This window comes from Anopheles moucheti, assembly GCF_943734755.1.
Source record: "Anopheles moucheti chromosome X unlocalized genomic scaffold, idAnoMoucSN_F20_07 X_unloc_6, whole genome shotgun sequence".
Taxonomy (NCBI): Eukaryota; Metazoa; Arthropoda; class Insecta; order Diptera; family Culicidae; genus Anopheles; species Anopheles moucheti.
Window position 1 is genome coordinate 420,001 of NW_026453570.1, and position 10,000 is coordinate 430,000.

A 10,000-nucleotide genomic window follows, 5' to 3' on the forward strand; every position below is an offset into this window, starting at 1 on the left:
ATACACTGCCAGCTTGCCGTGTTGAAGGCGTTGCGGATATCCAGCGCAACCACCATCAGGCAGCGCTTGTCTGCGGCGTTGGTGCGGCCAAATGACATGGCCCTTCTGCCCGCGTCGACAACGCGCTCGATCGCGCTGATCGTCGAGCGCCCCTTGCGGAAGCCGTACTGGGCGCCAGAGAGCTGCGGAGAGTCCACGTCCTCGAGGTGTAGGTTGAGGCGGTTCAAAATGAGCCTCTCCAGCACTTTGCCCAGTGCGTCCAGCATGCATAAAGGCCGGTAAGATGCGCTCTCGCCCGGAGGCTTGCCAGGCTTAGGTAGCAGCACCAGGCGCTGCCTCTTCCACTGCGGTGGAAACGTACCGCGGGTAAGGCAGTCCTGGTACACACGGCAGAAGACCTCCGGATACCTCCTGATCGCCGCCTTAACCGCAGCGTTCGGGATGCCGTCCAGGCCAGGGGCCTTCCTCGAGCTCATGTCGGCGACGATGGCCAACAGCTCGTCGCAGGTCACGTCAGCGACTGTGACCCCGTCCGAGTCAGCGTCGTCGTTCGCGTCAGGCCACGAGACCGGTGGATGGACCGGGAACAGGTCGGAGACGATCCGTTCCAGCTCGACACGGTCGGTCTCAGGCGGCACACGACTGCCACGCAGCCGAGACGTCACCACCCTGTATCCCGCACCGAACACGTTCTCCTCGGCGATGCTGATGAGGCTTTCGAACTCCTGCCGCTTGCTGGCTCGAATCGCCTTCTCGAGGTTGCGCTTCGCCGTGCGATGATCGGCCGCCGCGATGCTACGCCCCTCCAGGTCGATGGTGTGCCTGAGCCGCTCACGCGCAGCCAGACAAATCCCGCGTAGACGCTCCACTTCAGGCGACCACCAATATACATCTCGATGAGGATCGCTGTGTAGCCGAGAAACCCGCTGCATGGTGATGTCGCACGCTTCCGTAAGAGCGGACACCATGCCCGCATCAGTCGCAGCCAGCTCGACGAAGTTCACATCTTCAAGTGCGTGAAGGAAAGAGGCTTCGTTAAACTGCTTCGTCTTCCACCGCTTGCCAGCGCATGGCGCGCGCTGCCGGCTGGCCTGTGGATCACGCCGTGACGACCGCTGCGACTGACCCTGCTGAGAGTGCTGCGCATCCCTCTGCAACTGTACGGGTCCCTCCACCTCGAACCTGATGAGCTGGTGATCGGACCGGGGGAATGGGAGCACCTCCCAAGCCCCTGCCCTGACGATCGACGGGCTGGCAAAGGTGACATCAATCACGCTGGACACAGCTGCTCCTCTGCCGATGAACGTTGGCTCGTTACCTCGATTGAGCGTTGACAGCCCCATCCGCTCGACCAGGTTCCACAGCTCAATGCCGCGCGGTTCAGTCCTCGCGCTGCCCCACTCCGTGTGCCAGGCGTTGAAGTCGCCGGCAATGACGACTCGGGAGTGGGCAGCGGTCTCGAGTTCCACGGCTTCGAGGAACTGCTCGAACTCGCGCGTGGGACGACGTGGTGGCGCATAGCAGCAGATGAAAGTCACCCCAGCCACCTGGGCAGCCACCAGACCGGGCACTGCACTGCTCCACACCCGTTGTATTGGGTGTGATCCGGTGGCCACCACTGCAGTCCTCCTCGCCCCGTCGTATGCCCAGTTCCCATTGTGGGAGGGCGGCCTGTACATGTCCGACAGAAGCAGGACGTCGGCCCGATGTTCACGCGCTGCTTGCAGCGCAAGATCCTGCCCTGCCTGACAGTGGTCCACATTGAGCTGCAGCACCCTTACTGCGAAGAGGCTGCCGAGCGGACGCACGTACTATGGCCCACGCGGTGGGGACCACCGCAGACGGCACACTTCACCTCTGCGCTGCAGGTGCCGGCCCGATGACCGTCGACGCCGCAGCGAATGCAGACGTGTTGCCGATCAACGGTTGATCGGCAATCGCGCGCCACGTGACCGCGCTCCAGACAGCGGTAGCAACGAAGTCGCGCCGTTGGAGTGGCCGGAGCTTCCTTCGCCGTGCTTATGCAATCGCACAGCGCCATTCGCCGCCCCACGAGCTGCTTGGCGACCTTAGCCGGAAGGCGAACGCGAGCCCGCTTTGTGCCGTCCTGAAGCTGCCACATGCTGACGGACGCGATGCCAGCACAGCCCTGCAGCTCCTTGTCGAGCACCTCCTTTAGATCAGCCTCCTGCGCCAACGGGTCGACGTGGCAGACGATGAGCTCGCTCATCTCCGTGACCAGTCTGGCCACTCCAGCATCCCCGACAATTCGCTGCACGTCTCGCAGCACCAGAGCGGAATTTGCCGACCGACTCAGCTCCATCCGCAGGAGAGCTGCGTGTGTTCGGCGGCCAATAAGGATATGGCCCACCAAGTCTTTGTATTCCGCCTCCTCCTTAATTGTGCGCCGGATCTTCGCATAAACGGAGTCCCAGGTTTGGCCCTCCGCTGGCGCGACCTCCACCAAGTCCTGTCGCAAACGACGCGACTTTCGCTGCTGTTGTGGCTGCTGCGGACGCTGCTGCTGCTGCTGCAGTCGGCTGTGCAACAGCTGACCTTTCAGCTGCCACTGCTGATGCTGACGTTGCTGTTGCGGCTGACCCATCTGTGGGGGGCGATGCACCATGCCCTCCTGATGCGATTGATGCCGCTGCTGCTGCTGTTGCTGGCACTGCTGCTGCACCTGCCGATGCTGCTGGGCCGGCTGCTGGCGTGCCGGCTTACGGCGCACCACTTCGGCCCAGGAGCCGCCTTCCTGGTCCGGAGACGGCACCACCGTAGCCGTCACCGCACCCGCTGCCTGTTGCTTCTTCTGTCTCTGCTGCTGGCTGCCCTGCTGATGGCGCTGCTGACGCTCCGCCTTCAGCTCCTCGCGAAGAGCAGCCACCTCCAACCAGGCCCGCTCTTCGCGTTGGCGTGCCTCCTCCTTCGTGGTCTTCAAGCTCTCCTTGGCCTCAGATGCCATCTCCTGCATCTGAGCGCGCAAGAGGGAGAGCTCCTGCCGAAGCGACCGGACCAGCTCGTGAAGCTCCTCATTCACTGCCTCGAAGCTTTGCGCCGTCAACGTACGGGGTGACGACTCAATCGCAGACATCGCAGACATCGTGGTGACTCTGGAGAGCACCACCTTCGGCTCTATTGTGCTGCTGAGCCGCGTATCGGTAGAGGTTGCTCGTCCTCTAAGCGGCCTTAGCGAACGCTGGTCGCTTGCCCCAGACCCTGATGACGTGGGCATGGTGGGAGGCTAATAACCTCCCACCCGGAGCAGGAATACGTCAGCCACGGACTCGCTGGGTGGTGAATTGGCAGGCGAGAGTGGTCAGGGTGATGTTACTCTACTCGTGGCAGCCTTTGCGTATTTATTGGGGTTTTTCCCGATTTTTTCCACGTGATTTTCTCAAAAAACCGGAATTCGAGCAGTTTCGAGCTCGATAAAAAATTCCGAATCGAGCAGATTCGAGCTGCCGATGACCCCCCACAGCTTCCCCGAATTTTCTGCGTCCTTTCTGGTTTCGAGCAGTTTTTCGAGTAGAAACCGTCAATTCAAAAAATTGTCTATTGGGGACTGCTCACTTTTCAAAATTCGTCAGCTGGGTCACATGTGTCACCCAGATGTCACCAAAAAATGTCAAAAAAAATTTTCCGCGATTTTCACTGTTTTTCCGTTTGGATCTCATCAAACACGTTAAAACAATCACAGCGGTGAAAACCGCACGCAAATCCGATAAAAACTCGCAGAGTTATAGGCGATTTTTTAATAAACACCGTCGCTCGAAAACACGTGCTCCGGCGGTAGCACCCCTTGCACTTTTTTGCCACGTTGTTTTTCGGCAATTTTCGTCCGTTTTCCGTCCGGTTTTTTGCCTTAACGCGATCACGGGCGCATAAACTACCGTTTTCGGCCACTTCCGGCCCGTGGGGACCGGAATTTTGCACAAATTCACGACATACACTGTTGTTGTTGTTGTTGTTGTTGTGTTTCTTTGCGCAAAATTGCAACTCCGTATTTCACTATGATTTTCGCTGGCAATCACTGTTCTTCAACTGAAAATCGTTTATTGGCACCTGATAATCGTATTTCACCGCAAACCGCGTTGAAAATGGCCTATTTTAAGCGTTTTTCCGGCTGAAATAGTTCCCCATACAAAATGTATGGGGAAATGTTTATGCTTGTTTTCCGCGTTATTGCATCGATTTTGAAGCGGTTTTCGCACGAATCACTTAAAACGTACTCTTATCAACGATTTATCACCAAAGTCCAGTCGCTCTAAGGGATTTTTGCACAAAAAATTGTTATTCTCACTGCGGAGCAAACACACCATGTCTGAAGAGCTCGACTGCTCGAATCACACTACAGGGATAACTGGCTTGTGGCCGCCAAGCGTTCATAGCGACGTGGCTTTTTGATCCTTCGATGTCGGCTCTTCCTATCATTGTGAAGCAAAATTCACCAAGCGTAGGATTGTTCACCCTTTCAAGGGAACGTGAGCTGGGTTTAGACCGTCGTGAGACAGGTTAGTTTTACCCTACTGGTGTGTGCTGTTTGCCGCTATCTTAACGGAATTCCTGTGCAGTACGAGAGGAACCACAGGTACGGACCACTGGCTCAATACTAGTTCGACCGGACTTTGGTATGACGCTACGTCCGCTGGATTATGCCTGAACGCCTCTAAGGTCGTATCCAATCCGAGCTGATAGCGCTTCTCAAACCCATTAGGTGATCGGAAGCTAGCGGGCTTAACAACCCTCCGAGATCCGTCGGTGCTGCCCCGCGCACACTGACGTCTCATCCCCGCTATAGCACTAGACTGAGCCGCAACGGGCGGGAGCACGCTGCACGTGGAAGTACCTTACCACAGGGAACCCTGGTGGCTGTGTTTCCGTCGACCGTGGATACAACTAGTTTCGACACCTTCGACCGCCCGCAAACGACGGGACTACAGGCTGGGAGCTGCGAGTTGTAGAGATGCGTTCGCATCGATCCTCTCAGGCGACCCATGCTTGCTGGTGCTCGCGTTCACTTTGGGAATGGAGTGTTCGCGAGAGTGATTGTTGTGTTGTGTGTGTACAGTTGGTGCTTGCGTGCACTCCCATAGTGGAGTGTTCGCGAGCTTAAAACGCTAAGTCCCGATTAATACTCTCCTCGCAACATTATGTGCGTGGCTCCACGCCAAGTGGGATTAGCGGTGCGAAACGCGATTGGTAAAGTCGATGGTGATGTGCGTACCAACAGGCGATTTGTTAAGTCAAATGCGAACTGTGGTGCAACAGGCAATGTGTGTTTATTATCAGGTGTTGTTGGAAGTCAATACGATTTGACTTTCAAAAATTTTTCTAAGTCCCGATTTTTTTTCTCGTCGAGTAACTACAATGCACTATTTCTATCGCAGCGGACTTGCGGTTCATGGCCTTAATGATCGCGAACGAACACGTATTCGCAAAAAAATTTTTGTATGAAAAAGTCACCACTTGGGTACCTCCATACAAAAGTACCAAGTTCGGGTCGAGTGGTCGATGGACGTCGAAGGTGAAAATTTTTCATCATCGAAAATTTTTTCCAAAGTTGAAGCAATTGGGCCCTAGAGTATGAAAAGTGAAACCACGGATCGATTTGAGAAATAAAAATTTTTGTATGAAAAAGTCACCACTCGGGTACCTCCATACAAAAGTACCAAGTTCGGGTCGAGTGGTCGATGGACGTCGAAGGTGAAAATTTTTCATCATCGAAAAATTTTTCCAAAGTTGAAGCAAATGGGCCCTAGAGTATGAAAAGTGAAACCACGGATCGATTTGAGAAATAAAAATTTTTTGTATGGGAGGGCCCCTGCTAGAACATTTTTACCAAGTGCGACCATTTTACCCGGTGAGTCAAAAAAAAAATTTTTTTTTCACCGTGACTCAAAACATCAATTTTAGACTCCCCTGAGTATGAAAAGTGAAACGAAAATCATTTTTGAGAAGAAAAAATTTTTGTATGGGAGGGCCCCTGCTAGAACATATTTCCCAAGTGCGTCGATTTTTGGGTCGCCGACACAAGCTCGGGTCAAAAAAATTTTTTTTTCTCGGTGACTCAAAACATCAATTTTAGACTCCCCTGAGTATGAAAAGTGAAACGAAAATCATTTTTGAGAAGAAAAAATTTTTGTATGGGAGGGCCCCTGCTAGAACATTTTTCCCAAGTGCGTCGATTTTGGGTCGCCGACACAAGCTCGGGTCAAAAAATTTTTTTTTTCACCGTGACTCAAAACATCAATTTTAGACTCCCCTGAGTATGAAAAGTGAAACGAAAATCATTTTTGAGAAGAAAAAATTTTTGTATGGGAGGGCCCCTGCTAGAACATTTTTCCCAAGTGCGTCGATTTTGGGTCGCCGACACAAGCTCGGGTCAAAAAAATTTTTTTTTCTCGGTGACTCAAAACATCAATTTTAGACTCCCCTGAGTATGAAAAGTGAAACGAAAATCATTTTTGAGAAGAAAAAATTTTTGTATGGGAGGGCCCCTGCTAGAACATTTTTCCCAAGTGCGTCGATTTTGGGTCGCCGACACAAGCTCGGGTCAAAAAAATTTTTTTTTCTCGGTGACTCAAAACATCAATTTTAGACTCCCCTGAGTATGAAAAGTGAAACGAAAATCATTTTTGAGAAGAAAAAATTTTTGTATGGGAGGGCCCCTGCTAGAACATTTTTCCCAAGTGCGTCGATTTTGGGTCGCCGACACAAGCTCGGGTCAAAAATTTTTTTTTTTTCTCGGTGACTCAAAACATCAATTTTAGACTCCCCTGAGTATGAAAAGTGAAACGAAAATCATTTTTGAGAAGAAAAAATTTTTGTATGGGAGGGCCCCTGCTAGAACATTTTTCCCAAGTGCGTCGATTTTGGGTCGCCGACACAAGCTCGGGTCAAAAAAATTTTTTTTTCTCGGTGACTCAAAACATCAATTTTAGACTCCCCTGAGTATGAAAAGTGAAACGAAAATCATTTTTGAGAAGAAAAAATTTTTGTATGGGAGGGCCCCTGCTAGAACATTTTTCCCAAGTGCGTCGATTTTGGGTCGCCGACACAAGCTCGGGTCAAAAAAATTTTTTTTTCTCGGTGACTCAAAACATCAATTTTAGACTCCCCTGAGTATGAAAAGTGAAACGAAAATCATTTTTGAGAAGAAAAAATTTTTGTATGGGAGGGCCCCTGCTAGAACATTTTTCCCAAGTGCGTCGATTTTGGGTCGCCGACACAAGCTCGGGTCAAAAAAATTTTTTTTTCTCGGTGACTCAAAACATCAATTTTAGACTCCCCTGAGTATGAAAAGTGAAACGAAAATCATTTTTGAGAAGAAAAAATTTTTGTATGGGAGGGCCCCTGCTAGAACATTTTTCCCAAGTGCGTCGATTTTGGGTCGCCGACACAAGCTCGGGTCAAAAAAATTTTTTTTTCTCGGTGACTCAAAACATCAATTTTAGACTCCCCTGAGTATGAAAAGTGAAACGAAAATCATTTTTGAGAAGAAAAAATTTTTGTATGGGAGGGCCCCTGCTAGAACATTTTTCCCAAGTGCGTCGATTTTGGGTCGCCGACACAAGCTCGGGTCAAAAAAATTTTTTTTTCTCGGTGACTCAAAACATCAATTTTAGACTCCCCTGAGTATGAAAAGTGAAACGAAAATCATTTTTGAGAAGAAAAAATTTTTGTATGGGAGGGCCCCTGCTAGAACATTTTTCCCAAGTGCGTCGATTTTGGGTCGCCGACACAAGCTCGGGTCAAAAAAATTTTTTTTTCTCGGTGACTCAAAACATCAATTTTAGACTCCCCTGAGTATGAAAAGTGAAACGAAAATCATTTTTGAGAAGAAAAAATTTTTGTATGGGAGGGCCCCTGCTAGAACATTTTTCCCAAGTGCGTCGATTTTGGGTCGCCGACACAAGCTCGGGTCAAAAAAATTTTTTTTTCTCGGTGACTCAAAACATCAATTTTAGACTCCCCTGAGTATGAAAAGTGAAACGAAAATCATTTTTGAGAAGAAAAAATTTTTGTATGGGAGGGCCCCTGCTAGAACATTTTTCCCAAGTGCGTCGATTTTGGGTCGCCGACACAAGCTCGGGTCAAAAAAATTTTTTTTTCTCGGTGACTCAAAACATCAATTTTAGACTCCCCTGAGTATGAAAAGTGAAACGAAAATCATTTTTGAGAAGAAAAAATTTTTGTATGGGAGGGCCCCTGCTAGAACATTTTTCCCAAGTGCGTCGATTTTGGGTCGCCGACACAAGCTCGGGTCAAAAAAATTTTTTTTTCTCGGTGACTCAAAACATCAATTTTAGACTCCCCTGAGTATGAAAAGTGAAACGAAAATCATTTTTGAGAAGAAAAAATTTTTGTATGGGAGGGCCCCTGCTAGAACATTTTTCCCAAGTGCGTCGATTTTGGGTCGCCGACACAAGCTCGGGTCAAAAAAATTTTTTTTTCTCGGTGACTCAAAACATCAATTTTAGACTCCCCTGAGTATGAAAAGTGAAACGAAAATCATTTTTGAGAAGAAAAAATTTTTGTATGGGAGGGCCCCTGCTAGAACATTTTTCCCAAGTGCGTCGATTTTGGGTCGCCGACACAAGCTCGGGTCAAAAAAATTTTTTTTTCTCGGTGACTCAAAACATCAATTTTAGACTCCCCTGAGTATGAAAAGTGAAACGAAAATCATTTTTGAGAAGAAAAAATTTTTGTATGGGAGGGCCCCTGCTAGAACATTTTTCCCAAGTGCGTCGATTTTGGGTCGCCGACACAAGCTCGGGTCAAAAAAATTTTTTTTTCTCGGTGACTCAAAACATCAATTTTAGACTCCCCTGAGTATGAAAAGTGAAACGAAAATCATTTTTGAGAAGAAAAAATTTTTGTATGGGAGGGCCCCTGCTAGAACATTTTTCCCAAGTGCGTCGATTTTGGGTCGCCGACACAAGCTCGGGTCAAAAAAATTTTTTTTTCTCGGTGACTCAAAACATCAATTTTAGACTCCCCTGAGTATGAAAAGTGAAACGAAAATCATTTTTGAGAAGAAAAAATTTTTGTATGGGAGGGCCCCTGCTAGAACATTTTTCCCAAGTGCGTCGATTTTGGGTCGCCGACACAAGCTCGGGTCAAAAAAATTTTTTTTTCTCGGTGACTCAAAACATCAATTTTAGACTCCCCTGAGTATGAAAAGTGAAACGAAAATCATTTTTGAGAAGAAAAAATTTTTGTATGGGAGGGCCCCTGCTAGAACATTTTTCCCAAGTGCGTCGATTTTGGGTCGCCGACACAAGCTCGGGTCAAAAAAATTTTTTTTTCTCGGTGACTCAAAACATCAATTTTAGACTCCCCTGAGTATGAAAAGTGAAACGAAAATCATTTTTGAGAAGAAAAAATTTTTGTATGGGAGGGCCCCTGCTAGAACATTTTTCCCAAGTGCGTCGATTTTGGGTCGCCGACACAAGCTCGGGTCAAAAAAATTTTTTTTTCTCGGTGACTCAAAACATCAATTTTAGACTCCCCTGAGTATGAAAAGTGAAACGAAAATCATTTTTGAGAAGAAAAAATTTTTGTATGGGAGGGCCCCTGCTAGAACATATTTCCCAAGTGCGTCGATTTTGGGTCGCCGACACAAGCTCGGGTCAAAAAAATTTTTTTTTCTCGGTGACTCAAAACATCAATTTTAGACTCCCCTGAGTATGAAAAGTGAAACGAAAATCATTTTTGAGAAGAAAAAATTTTTGTATGGGAGGGCCCCTGCTAGAACATTTTTCCCAAGTGCGTCGATTTTGGGTCGCCGACACAAGCTCGGGTCAAAAAAATTTTTTTTTCTCGGTGACTCAAAACATCAATTTTAGACTCCCCTGAGTATGAAAAGTGAAACGAAAATCATTTTTGAGAAGAAAAAAATTTGTATGGGAGGGCCCCTGCTAGAACATTTTTCCCAAGTAAATTCGATTTTACCCGGTGAGTCAAAAAATTTTGAAAAAAATATTTTGCCAAAATC